The following is a 13,989-nucleotide window of genomic DNA, read 5'->3' on the forward strand; positions in this document are numbered from 1 at the left end:
TTTGTCAACAATTTGGCAGAATTCCTGGTGTTGACCTGGAATAAGGCTGCTTCAGGGGCTCTGGACTGGATTGCGCCTTTGTGGAGATCTCCTTGGTTTATCAAAGTACTCCGAGAGATGAAATGCTGAAAGAGATGCCTAGAGCAACAATAGAGATGTAGTAACTCCGAATCAGACTGAACACAATGAAGAGTTTTTATTAAGACCTACCTTGTGGTGATAGAGGTGGCAAAATGTGCACATTTTCCCGCTCTTATTGCAAATTCCCGCCCAGCCGCCCTGTTTAAGGTGACCCATTCCCTTCTAAACAAGGCAGTGGAGCCCTTGCAGGGTAGAGCTAAGGAATTTGTTCAGTTTCTTGCAGATAAAGTCGCTCAGAATGACCTGGACTCCAATTGGGCAATTCAGAACAAAATAACAGGGTTAGGCCTTAGTCCTGTTTTATGGGATGAATTTGACTTGATGACACCTGATGAAGTGGACAAAGCCATGGGAGCTGTGAGTTCCTCCACCTGCTTATTGGACCCATGTCCCTCCTGGCTGGTTTCATCAAGTAGAGAAGTGGCATGCAGTTGAATCCAGGCATTGATTAACGCTTCCTTGAGAGAAGGGTCATTTCCTCAACTGCTAAAAGAAGTGGTTGTACAACCCTCCTCAAGAAACCATCCTTGGATCCAGCCAGGTTGAAAAACTTTAGACCAGTTTCCAACCTACCCTTCTTGGGTAAGGTTGTAGAGAAGGTGGTTGCACTCCAACTCTGGTGGTCCTTGGATGAAGTCAATTGTCTTGACCTTTTCCAGTCTGGTTTCAGGACTGGTCGCAGCACAGAAACCACTTTGGTTTCATTGATGGATGATCTCTAGCGGGCCCGCAATAGGGGTCATTCCTCTATCCTGGTGCTTCTTGACTTTTCAGCAGCTTTCAATATCATTGACCATGATATCCTTCTACAACAGCTGGAGGGATTTTTTTAATTAATATTTTTATTGATTTTTATAATATAAAACACACACATAACATATAACATGTGCTCAGTGATTGTGCCCACCACCAGACAATCAATCATACCCCATCACCAGTTGGGGGTATTTCTTGTATAAATCATTTAAACCCAAGAGTGAAATGTTTCTTTACGTATTATAGAGTGATTCCAACTTGTTTCTTATAGCTTGGTCTCGGATCCTACTCGACATATATCGTTTTACCTTGTCCTATCGCCCCATCAGCTGTTGCAAATCAGTTTCATTAATCGAATTCATCCTTTTATCCATAATCTCAAATTGAATGTGGTCCACCATATACCTATACCAATTTTGCATTGTCCATTTTGTCGTGTCTTCCACCCCAAGACTATTACTGCCTGAGCGCTTTCTATTGCTGCTTGTTTATTTCTCTGTATTCTCCCATCTCAGTACTTTTTACTAATACTGCCATTTCCTTAGTAATCGTCCATCTTATATTTAATATCCTATTAATATCCTCTTGCACTTTTTGCCAAAAGTTTTGCACCACTGGGCATTCCCAGAGCATATGCATAAACACTCCTTTATCTTGGCACCCATGCCAACAGATATCTTTAACGTTCTGCTGAAAGTGTACAAGTTGGACAGGTGTGTAATACCTCTTATGTAATATTTTCCTTCTCATTTCCCTAACTCTTGTATTCTTGATTTTCCTTGTATTCTCTACTGTATTTTCCATCTCTTGCACCTCTACTTGTATCTCATTTTGCCACCATTTAGTCAATCCTTGGATCACATCCCCATCTGACTTCACTAACATCTTATAAATATTGCTTGCTTGCGCTTTTGTACCCTTAGTTTTTTCTCTTATTATTTTCTCCAGCTCTATCTCCTCCCTAAATAGTGCTTCTTTATTCTCCCTTTCATTCAGATATTTACATATTGCATTTATTTGTAGCCATCTTTCCTTACCCAGCCATCATTCTATACGATTTCTACTTGGCCTCCCATCCTTCTCATGTTCTATCTTAGTTATCCCTCTTGCCTTCAACTCTCCTATACCCCTATTTAAATTTATTTCATTATCTTTATTTATTACATAAATCGATGACAGTTTTGATTTATATAATCCTATTTTCCCCTGCCATTTTTTCCAAATTTCCATAGTCCCTTTCATGGGACCTATTAGTTTATTTAAGTCGCTCCTATTCCACCTTATAAAAATTAATTCTCTATTCTTAATCCCGTTTATCTGTTTTTCCAATTTCACCCATTTATTTTCAAATAATTGCAGCTCCATTAATCTTTCAATTTGAAATGCTTCCCTATACAGCTGCAAACAAGGAATTCCCCATCCACCCTCTTTTTTGTTCACTATTAACCACTTTTTTCTTATTCTTGGTCTCTTATCTTCTTCAACCCAGTAATTAAGGTTGTTATCCCACTCTCTAAACTTGGATGCTGATAGCCTCCCCCCCCCGGCAGTACCTGAAACAGAAACATCATTTTGGGAATTATCATCATTTTCAAGGCTCTTATTTTAGATATTCTCCTTAGCTTTTTCTCTTTCCAGCTCTTCATCTGTTTCAACATTTTCCTCCATATTGATCTATAATTCACCTCCTCAATTTTCGCTGGATTTCTCAATAACCAAATTCCCAGATATTTAATTTTCTTTAGTCCTAACTTCAACCCTGATTCTTTCCTGATTTCTATCTGCTCTCTCGGAACTGTATTTAAACACATAATCTCCGATTTTTCCATACTGACTGACAATCCTGATTCCTGTTTAAACTTTTGTAGAATATTTCTTATACCTTTAATCATCTCCATCGGGGTCTGGGTCAATATAATTGCATCGTCTGCAAATAGGTTTAATTTCATTTCTATTTCCCCTTATTTTGTATCCTGCCCAAGTGTCATCTTGTCTTATCTTATTAGCTAACATCTCTATTGCTATTATAAATAACATTGGAGATAAAGGACATCCCTGCTTGGTGCCATTTAGTATTTTAATTTTCTGCGTTCTTTGTCCATTCACCCTTATATACGCTTCATTCCCTTTATAAATCTCTTTTATAGTTTCACAAAATATATCCCCATATTTAATTCCTTACATAGTTTATATAAATAGCTATGGTTAACTTTATCTAAAGCTTTATAAACATCTAATTTCAAAATTTCTAATTTCCTTTAATAACGGTAGCATCGTGCGTTACATTTATTACATTTATAATTGGTTCACTTATTTTCCTTCCCTTCACAAATCCATATTGATCCTCATCAATTATTTTTGGTAGAATATTTTCAAGTCTATTTGCCAATATCTTCATAAATATTTTATAATCTTGATTTGCCAAGCTGATAGCACGGTAGGACCCAGGCTTTCTTAGATCTCGATCTATCTTCGGAATAGTAACAATTTCTGAAAGCTTCCATGTCTGTGGGATATCATGAGTTAACCATATATTATTAAACAGTTTCCCCAAGTGCGGCAACAATATATTCATATTAGTTTTATAAAATTCCCCTGTAAACCCATCAGGGCCCGGTGCTTTGGCTTGTTTTAACCCTTTAATTACTCTAGCAATTTCTTCTGCATTCAATATTTGTTTGTTTTCTTCGGTTACTATTTTCCCAACATTGAGGACTCCTATATTAACCTGCTCCTCTTTATACAAATCCTCATAATATTTTCTCATTATCTTCTCTAGCTGCTCTTTACCATATCTAACCTCTCCATGATTTTTCTTTCCTCTTCTTCAAATATCTTGCCATTTGTTGCACTGATTTTGTCCCCCAACTCAATGTTTTTTGTCTCATTATCATTCTTATCTTATTCCATTGGATCTCATCATATACCATCAATTGTTTCCTTTTCAATTTCAATAAACTATTCCAATCCCTACTCTTAGTTAATCTTAGCTGCTCTTGTATCAAGTCTATTTCCCTTATTTTCATTTCCCTTTCTCTACCCCACCTCTTTCTAATATCTGCTTCCATACATATACATTGTCCCCTCATATAAGCCTTTCATGCATCCCACACAATTGATTGTTTAATATCACCTATATCATTAATTCTAAAATATTCACATAAGTCTGTTTGCAATTTATCTTTATCTTGTTCACTAGCAGTTACAACTGCATTATATCTCCAAATTATTTGGTTGCATTCCTTACCTATTTCCAATTTTGCCAATAGTGGGGCATGATCTGACAACCAAATACTTTTGATATGTACTTTTTTAACTTGTATATTGCCCACCCTATTCATTAATATATAGTCAATGCAACTAAATGTATGATATCTTGCTGAATAATAAGTACCTCTATTTGGGATATATGCATGGAGATCCACCATATTAAGTCTATTTGAATGTAACATCCTACTATTTCCGATCCCATTTGTTAATTGCATATTAAAATCTCCTGCCAAAAATGTTGTGCCTTCCATAAAGTTATCTAACTTCCTTTTTGTACTTATTATAACTTGTTTTGTTTTTGCATTCGGGACATAAATTGCTGCCAATGTCAACTTCTTTTTATTAATTTTCCTTTTAACAACCAACCAACTCCCTTCTCTATCTTTCTGAACTCCAACCTGTTCAAATAAAACCCTCTGATGAATAAGAATCACCATACCTCTACTATTTTGCGTTCCTCAAGATTCATATACCCATTTCCAATTTCTATCATTAATCAATTTATCCCTTCCTCCCCCTTTTTTATATGTTTCTGTCAAAATCATAATATCCACCTTATTTTGCTTAGCCATTCTGAATACAGTAGTATCTCTAGATACGAGCTGCTCCACATGCGAGTATTCCAAGTTACGAGCTGAGACGCGAGCAAAATTTCTGTTCGACACCCGAGCTCAAATTCGAGATACGAGCCAAGCGTCCACTAGGTGGTGCAAGAATTCAATTTTTTCCAGTTATCTCAGTGCGAAAAGCCAAATCTAAATGCATTCGTTCGAGATACGAATTGATCGACATACGAGCTCGGTTCTGGCACAAATTAAACTTGTATGTCAAGGTACCACTGTATCCTGTAATGTTTTAAATTAGATCCCAAACCATTTACATTTAAACCATTATATTACACTCATTCATAATATACAATAATATCCCTTTCCCCCTCTTGTTTCACTCTTGGTTTGTTTTTCTCCTTCCTTACTCCAGTTACCCCCCCCCAAAGTGCCTCCCCCCATGCTCCCTCCACCAAAAGGGGAGAGGACAAGAAAAAACCTTGTCGAATCATGAGGCACCTACCGTACTGAGCTCCACTTTCAACCACTTTTAAATATAATTAAAGAGAAAAATTCCTCTCCCATCTTCCCTTATCCATTTAAATGATTCCTTCTTTTACTTTTTTTAAAACTTCCTTTACCTTTTTCCCTTCTCCCCCCAACAAAAATAAGAGTTAACACTGCATTCCAGAAACGTCTCTGACGAAATCATTTCTTCGCTTTCTTGTCCCACTGGCCTCTTGTTTTTCTCTGCTCCCTTGTAATGGCCTCCACCTGCCTGATTAACTTCTTCAGCTCATTCTCCCTTTGCCTTTTCTCCTTGTCTGGGGTACTGTGACCGCTAAAATAATCTTCTCCTCCTTCTCCTTTTTCTGCTCTTTTTGGCTCTACAGTCCCCCCTCCTTCTACTCCTCGTGGCTCACTCTCTTGAAACTGAATACCCAGTTGATTCAATAATGCCTTTCCCTCCTCCAGTGACCGAGATCTGAACATCTTGTTCTTTTGAAACACCAAAATGGCAGCTGGAAAACCCCAAGTAAACTTTTTTCCACTTTGATACAGGCAGCTTGAAATTGGGCGTAAGGCAGCTCTCACTCTCAAGGTTTCCCAAGAGAGATTGCTTCATTTAATTTTGAACCTGAAGCAAAATCTGGTCTAAATGTACGCAGACGTAAATTCCTTCTCCTTTAGCGATCTTCCAAATTGGCAATTCTGTAATTCAATTGTTTAAAAGTCTCATCCTGAATTTTAGCTTGTTTTTCCAAACTTTATTTTTTTTCTGCCGCCACCTCTCCTTCTTTCTTAATTGTTTTAAAGTTTAAAGAAAGATTTCCCAAAGCCGATTCCACTTTCTGAAACCTTTGTTCAAAGCCTGAAACAATTTGTAATAGCTGATCCAGCTTCGTCTCGATCTTGCCGAGGCTAGGTTGAGACCCTTCAGCCATTTTATTAAGATTGATTGTACTCACTCGTAATAGCGAAAGAAGTCCCATCTTCCTTAGAAACTCAGATCTTAGATTCTCTTTGGACTCCTGAGAATGCTTTACTCCTCTGCTTTCCTTCAAGAAGGATTCATGATGTTTTAAGGAGGAATTTCACCTTTATTTAATATATCACAATTAGAGCTCAAAAATGAGTGTGTCTAGCCTTGACGCATGCGCAATCCACCCAGCTGGAGGGATTAGGAGTGGGAGGCACTGTTTTACGATGGTTCTCCTCCTATCTATCTGGTCATTCTCAGTTGGTGTTAGTGGAGAGTCAGAGGTCCAACCTTCGGCCCCTATGTTGTGGGGTACCACAGGGGTCTGTCCTCTCCTCCCTACTATTTAGCATTTACATGAAGCCACTGGGTGAGATAATCCATCGGCATGGGGTGAGATATCATTAGTATGCTGATGATACTCAGCTGTACATCTCTACCCCATAACAATTCAATGAAGCGGTGGAAGTAATGTGCCAGTGCCTTGAAGCTGTAAGGATATGGATGGGAGCCAACAGACTCAAGCTCAACCCAGATGAATTGCTGTGGGCATTTCTTCCTACGGACCATTCTAACTGTCCGTCCATTGTTTGGGGGGGGGGGAGTTTGATCCCCTCAGATAAGTTCCAGAACTTGGGTGTCCTCCTGGATCCACAGTTGAGCCTTGATCACCATCTCTCGGCAATGGCCAGGGTGACCTTTGCCAAGGTTTGCCTGGTATGCCAGTTGCGTCCCTTTCTGGATCAGAAGGCTTTATGCACAGTCGCTCAGGCCCTCATCACCTCCTGTCCTGACTACATTGGGCTACCCTTGAAGAGTGTTCGAAGACTGCAAATATTCCAGAATGCTGCCACGCAAACTGTCATGGGTGCATCTTGGTACCCTAATATAACACCTATGCTCCGTGAGCTGTACTGGTTACTGATTGGTGTCTGGTCACAATTCAAGTTGTTGGTTATTATCTATAAAGCCCTACATGGCTTAGGGGCAGACTATTTATGGAATCGCCTCCTGCCATATTATTTTTTTCTTTTAAAAATACCACAAATTGCTGTCTCCAGCTAAGTGAACATAGCATTTGATTCGCTCATCTAAGTAGTTGTCTGAAAAAACAGTTAAATGGGAAGCAAGAAGGGAAAACACAGAGATAACAGATCTTTTTATAATTCTGAGGTGAGGATTAGCTTGTTTCAGTGGTGGGCTTAATATATATGGCTGGCAGGCTTGGAACCAAGAATAGCAGGAATTCACCTAAGTCTGATGAGCAGAGAAAGAGGAGACAAATAAAGATCAGGAACCAGAAACCGTGCCAGATTTAAGGAAGTGAGGCGCTTTGAGGGCAATGTCGAAACAGTAAGAAAGGAAGATATGCGTGGATGGCTACGGGCAGGGCGTTCGTGGCCTGTTCTAATATCCTGGCCTTCCCCGCAAGACACCTGGGGGCCTAAGCAGAAGTACTCTTGTCTTCCCACCTTCCGTTGTCTCCCTCTCCCGCCTTTTTGACTTTATAAATGACACCGCCGAGGATGTTAAGGGGCCGCCCGAAATCGGGAACCGTCAAAGTATCAAGGGAAGAAGTCCTGTCCACGTGGAGACGTGCGCAAAAAAGTTGAGCGAGCTGAGTAAGGCGTGCCTTGGCGCCTCTTTCCCCTTTCCTTTACAAAATCCCGAAGGAGGCGGTGATGGTGATGAGGGCGGTGCAGCAGAACAGTCCGGCAAAAACTGTAAAAATTGGGAGGGAGGAGGAAGAAGGGAAGCAACGGAACCGACAACTTTGCGACCACGTGAGTAGCGCGCTGAATGTTTTCTGTGGGACAAAAAGAGAGGGGAAGGAATTAAAAAAAACCTCTCTCAGGATCCAGCCGCGGCAAACATATTTTTATTCTGGACAAGATAGGGTCGAAAAAAGGGAGTTTGATTTAGGAAAGAGCTGGCAAGATTCTTCTCCGTCCTCTTGCTTCCCCAGTTTGCTATTGTTGAGTCGAATCAAAGAAATGTCACTCAGCGAGTGAGTCTGAAGGGATCGGATTACAGGATCCCTGGAACTGATGTAAAATCTTGGAGAAAAGAGGAATCGGCGTACACAGAAACAAGAGGGCGAGCGTGTAAGAAAGGCAGAAATATAAAACAAGATACTCCCCACCCGCTCCTATTAACTCCTTTTCTCCCTCCTCCTTTTCGTTCTCCCTCCAAAACAGAAGCAAAATGCCCTCTTTCATCCTTGGGGACCAGTGCTGTTGAGAGTTAGCCGCGGCTAACTCTTGTGAAGCAAGAGACGGACGGCAGTTGAGGACCCCGATCTTTTCTTATGGGAAGTTTGGGTCGCCTCTTGATCTCAGCAGACGCAGCGGCAGTAGCAGCAGCTGCAGGTATGTCTCTCTCTCTCTCTCTGTGGAAAGTTCTTTGTTTAACTTGCAGCGGCACCAGACTTTCAGAAAAGAAGCCAGAATATAGTTTGTTTTTTACAGAAGAGAGGGAGGGAGGTCCGCCTTTCCCATTCCATGCTTGATCTCTTCATTTGTTTTTACTCTAGTTTACAGGATGGGAGGCCAGGAGGTTGAAGAATTAAGGATTTCAAGTGGCTGGTGTGTGTTAGCAAGGGAGAGTCTAAGATTGCGATTCTATGCACACTGACTTGGAAATGGGTACCCCTGACATAAAATTTAGTTGAAGCTCTGTCCCGTATGAGTAACTTTGGATAAACAGAGACAAAATCGTGCTGTAGAAGGCAAAACCCAGGCATATTTTTGTCTTGACTTGCCAAATCTGTTTCATTCCAGTATGAAAGATTTGGAGGCTTAACTTTCCACAGTTCTGTTGAATTGCACATTTTGTAGGCTTATCGCAGCTGCTTGGCCTTTTCTAAGGGGGTGAGTGGAATAGACGGGAAATAACATTTATTTTCTTGCCAGCAGTTTCTGTGATGGCTGGAAATTTGCCACATCTGGAAGGTTGAAAGGAAGTGATTGGATCTGATATTATACACAACCTCCAGCTATTATTTTTAGTGCTAGGAAGGATGCCCTTTTATTTTGTCCCATTTCTGAGTTGGAATGCATTATTTGAAAAAGTTTAAGAAAATGAGTGGTCCAAGGGAATAGGAGAGTATTAAAAGTTCTACTTTCAATTTTATCCTTTTTGAGATAGAACAAGGAAGCTTCCTTTCTTCAGCTTAGAATTTGGTGAGTTAAGCTTTTGTAGGCAGGAATCCACTTTACTCAGATGTTAAAATTTCCATTGAGTGCTATTCAAATACAGACAGAAAGCATGAATTACGGTACTTTCTTTCTCTGAATTTTTGGTTCTGTCTTTCAAACTTATTCTATCAGTAAGGAAAGCTGCTAACTGGACAGCTAAATGTATTACACTTTAAAGACTTGAATGAAAAGAGCAGGGTAAATAGTTACAATAAAAAATATTGAGGATTAGATAGGTCTAGGAAGATGAATTCTTATGCTTTTTATTAAATAGGGTATTGTCTTGCAAGCATCACCTAGGCAAAAAAAAGGTAATTAACTCTAATCCCCCAATTATTTGAATCCTTTAGTGCATTGTGTTGATCCATACTTTGAGTTTGGTATTTGTGGTCTTCAGTTACTTTATTTCTACAGATATTTATTAAAACCCTTTCTCAATGCTCAGTGCCAGCTGTCCCAGATTTTCCAGCTGCCACTTTGGTTTGGAATGATGGACTGTTTGCTTCTCAACCCAACAATTCTTTTAAAACCTAAGATATAGGCGACAGTGCATTTGGATAGGCTAATGTTAAACAACTCATTGCTAAATTAGTTAAGTATATAGGATGGGTTGTCTTTTTCTTATTGGCATTAAAGTTTTTTTTTAAAGATATCAGTTTTGATGCTAAAGATTGCAATTTTAATTTCACTTGAATGGGTCACAGAAAAACTCAGCACATTCCAAATCTTTTGAAATACATGGTTCATTAAATTATCATGTGGTTTTAAGAGGAATAATTTTAGTGCCTCTTTTTGTGTTCACATCATGCTAAAGTACTAATAAGAACCCATTTGGATACTCAGAACACAAAGGAATGACTTATTTATAAAAAAAATTATATTTCTGAGTCTGAAATCAGTTAAGCAGCTTCAGCAGTTTGGAGTATTTTATTAAAACTTATAGTTTTAATTTAGAAAATTGCCTTGATGATTGATACTTATAATTGTTTCTTTTAAGCTCTTTATTAAAAAAAATAATTGAATTTGATATTAATTGCAAATCTTAAACAGTATATTGGAGAAGAAACAATTGCAGTTGTTTAAAAGTAAATAATTTAATTGCTCTATGAAATATTGCCTTAATGCTTGGTAGAGTCACAGCTCCCTGTAAAAATTAACCATAGATATATCTAAAAGTGTAAAATGTATAAACTGTTTAAAAAGTGTATTTATGAAATACTGCTGGTAACACAGATTGATAATTTTTAAATAAATTATTTTTCAGCTTAATTAAAAATAATTTTTAGGTAGGATTGATTTGATTATACAAATTTTTTAATTATTTTTTAAGTTTTTGCATGATAATTATTAAGAAAATCCTGTTGTGGTGGATGGAAATTATTATCAGCCAAGAAAAAATATATAGAGAATGAACTTTTAAGAAATGTTTACCAAGGGGAAAATATCAAATCATCAGTAAGATTTATTGTAAAGTTTTAAAGTTTATTACTAGAATTAGACTATGGGATTCCAGTATATGTGATTTTGAAAACCTATAAAATTAAAATAACTGTATTTTAAATGGTGTAATTTATGTTGTATACTAGTGAACACAACTAAAGTCTGCATGTATATACTGTATTTAACTAATTGGAAATGGCTTATAGTATTTTTAGGTATTTTCTGTTACTTTTTAAAGAAATGTTACTTGTCAATCAAACCTACTTGTAAAGAAACAGTATTTTTCCTGAACAAGTTACTCATTCTCAGCTTTTGTTGCAAATAGAACAATCAGAGCATTTGCTTCAAATGGTGAAAAGTTAAGAGTTTGTTGAAAATGATTTGACTTTCTTCTATAATATCCAGCTTTTTTAATTGATAAAGTAGATTATACTTTTTTTATACTGATTTTACTTTTAGACTATATCACTATTGTTATTTTAAAAATCTCTCTGATTTCTTGTTACGGATAATTATTTTCATGCATTGTATCCTGTAAGTGTCTTTATGTTATGGAGAAAACATTTTTAACAATGTTGTCCAAATTATTAATTGAACAAAACATCTGCCAGAAATAATAAGTTCTGATGAGGAGAGGACCAACAAATTATGAAAGGAAATAGTTGAATATCTATTGTTGCATGTATTATGTAGTGAGGACACAATAATGTACTAAGAAGTGGTAGACTGGAAGCAAGAGTAAATCTATGAATCGTGAAATCCTTAGGAAGACCTTAGTAATAGAATGCTAATGATTTTGGACTAGATTATCTCAAAAGTCAGTTTCCTCTACTATCTGCAATTGTAGTAAATCTCCTGAGTTGAAGCAACAATTTGATGAATGCTTTACTATCACTGTCCCACATATTGTGCTGTTTATTTGATTTGTTTTGAAGATAGCAATACATACCTTGCCTGATTGATTTGCAGTGAGGAATTAAGATATTATAATAACTGTTGTGGTGATTTTTACAATAAATACCACTGTTGTAAATAACTTCAAACATCTATTTAATCAAAATATTTCTAAATGTATATCCCTACTATTCATTTTTTACACTTTCTGTTCTGTTTATTTGTAACAAACTGGATATGTTAAAAACAAAATAGAGGGGATGGAATAAACAAACAAAAAATAGGACACCGTAAAACTTTTTAAAAAAGTTCTGTCTGTGTTTTCCTCATCTTTCCTTTTATTTGATGGGTTTGTGCAATAGAGCTGTATACTGGCAAAGACTTTACATGAAAGTTGACACTTTCATGATTTTTTTTCAACTTTGATGTATTGACAGCAAAAGAAGCTGCAAAGCTTTTATATAACTGGAGCAATAGTGCCAAGCAGCAGTCAAATGTCTCTCAGCATTTGTGTTTAACTGCAGAAGAAAAACATGTCCATGGGCAGTTGAGGTTCTTATCAACTCCCTAATCCCAGATCCCAGAAAACCTTGAGGGCATGCCTCAGATCTTGCTGAAATAATTGTAGACTCTCCCACAGTTTGCAGATTAAATATGCTATGTGTTCCTGATTCCAACAGCAGTTTTATGAGTTTACTAAGCTTCCTGTTTTAAGATCTGTTTTTTCTTTTTCTGAAGTTTTTAAGAGCAACTACAAGGCAATGTTTTTTCTGGACTGAGTGGCTCTTTTTAGTTTAGAAACAGATGGGATATATGTCCATAAAAATACACAAAATTGTTATTTTTAAATTAAAAGAGTATTTACACTAAGAGACCATCTGCAACAAAAGAGTTTAGGATAAGATGGAGTCCCAGAGCATTGAGAGGTTTTACAAAGAGCTAGATTAGATAATGTTGATTAAAAATGAAACTTATGTTCAAATTTCACCAGGGAAGCAAAATCTCAATATATTATTCCTCCATGATTCTGAAAACCATGCTGTTTTTACTGCCTTGCCAAAATGACCTTGCCATTACCACAAGACAAATAAAGTATAATTTTTCAAACAATTTACAATCAATATTTTTGTAATTTATAAGTAAGAAAAATAATTTTCAATCTTTTAATTTTTTTAATGCTTGTTCCTTAATACCTGATGAATACTTTAATTCCTAAGCTTAACTCTTTAAATTTATATTTAACAGTGGTTTATTAAAAGAACAAAAATTGTTCAACAAATGTATCAGGTTATTCCCCGGTGAAGTTGAGCCAATTTTATGCTCAAAGGTTATGGAGTAAATGAAATAGTGAAAACCCATTTGTCAAAATACTGCAGGGTTTCTCTTAGTTTTTAGCTCCCAAATTCATTGTCTTCTTGGACCAGTCATTAGTCATCATGTATTAGTGATGCCTTCAGGCACTGCTGCCCACTGTTGCATCTTCATACCATTGTAGCGCTAAAAGTGTACTTTACCAACTTGTAAGTTCTCTCTCTGCTTTTTTTCAAAGTCTCCTTTCTATAGAACTTTGATAAAGTTTCCCCCTCCCTCCCCCCCCTCTCAAGAGACACAGAGAGAGAGAGAGAGAGAAGGAAGAAGGGTAGAAGAAGAAAAAGAAAAAGGAATTGAGTACTTTTTAAGGGCTTTGTTGGATTCATTCTGTAGATTTGTTATCGTACAAGCAATATACAATCATACTAATTTTAGACTGCAAGTAGATTGTAAAAATAAGATACATTATGCTGCTTTCTTCTACCCCATAGAGATTCATGAATACTTAAGATGTTTAGCATTTCTGTACTCACTTAGCATTAAGTTTTAGTGTTAAAATAATATTAGTATTTACCTCTTGGATTTAAATCTATTGTTATTTCTGTGTGGATTTACCTCAGAATAAGTCTCAGGTTTTTTGGAACTTGCTGATAGATATGCTTAAAACTGCAGTCCATCTGTGCAGTTGCCTGTAAGTAAGTCCTATTGAAATCTGTAAGGCTTTACTCAGAATAAAGAGTTGATTTAATATGCAATTCTGTACATAAATTTACTCAGTAATTAACTTGGCTGCATGGCTTGGGGTAGTTTGGTAGAATGTTATGCAATTTTTATGTCTCTGAAAATATTTTATTCTTAGATGGGAAAAAGAATTTTGTGAAATTATTGTGCAATTTGAATTTGAAAAAATATTGTTTTGTTCTTCTCTCTACTTTATCATTGGATTATAGAGAGA

At 36.9% G+C, this 13,989-nt stretch overlaps 1 protein-coding gene across 1 annotated transcript in view; it reads left to right on the top strand.

Moving 5' to 3' along the window:
• The first annotated feature begins 7,863 nt into the window (after nucleotides 1–7,863).
• The window catches only part of GLI3 (GLI family zinc finger 3), a 407,618-nt gene continuing 401,492 nt past the window's right edge, over nucleotides 7,864–13,989 (top strand). Inside the window, exons 1-2 of the mRNA XM_070728251.1 lie at nucleotides 7,864–7,976; nucleotides 8,391–8,561. The gene's annotated coding sequence lies outside the window, so the exon portion shown is untranslated. The remainder of the gene's footprint in view (nucleotides 7,977–8,390; nucleotides 8,562–13,989) is intronic.

The sequence above is a fragment of the Erythrolamprus reginae genome, chromosome Z, assembly GCF_031021105.1.
Source record: "Erythrolamprus reginae isolate rEryReg1 chromosome Z, rEryReg1.hap1, whole genome shotgun sequence".
In the NCBI taxonomy this organism is placed as follows: Eukaryota; Metazoa; Chordata; class Lepidosauria; order Squamata; family Dipsadidae; genus Erythrolamprus; species Erythrolamprus reginae.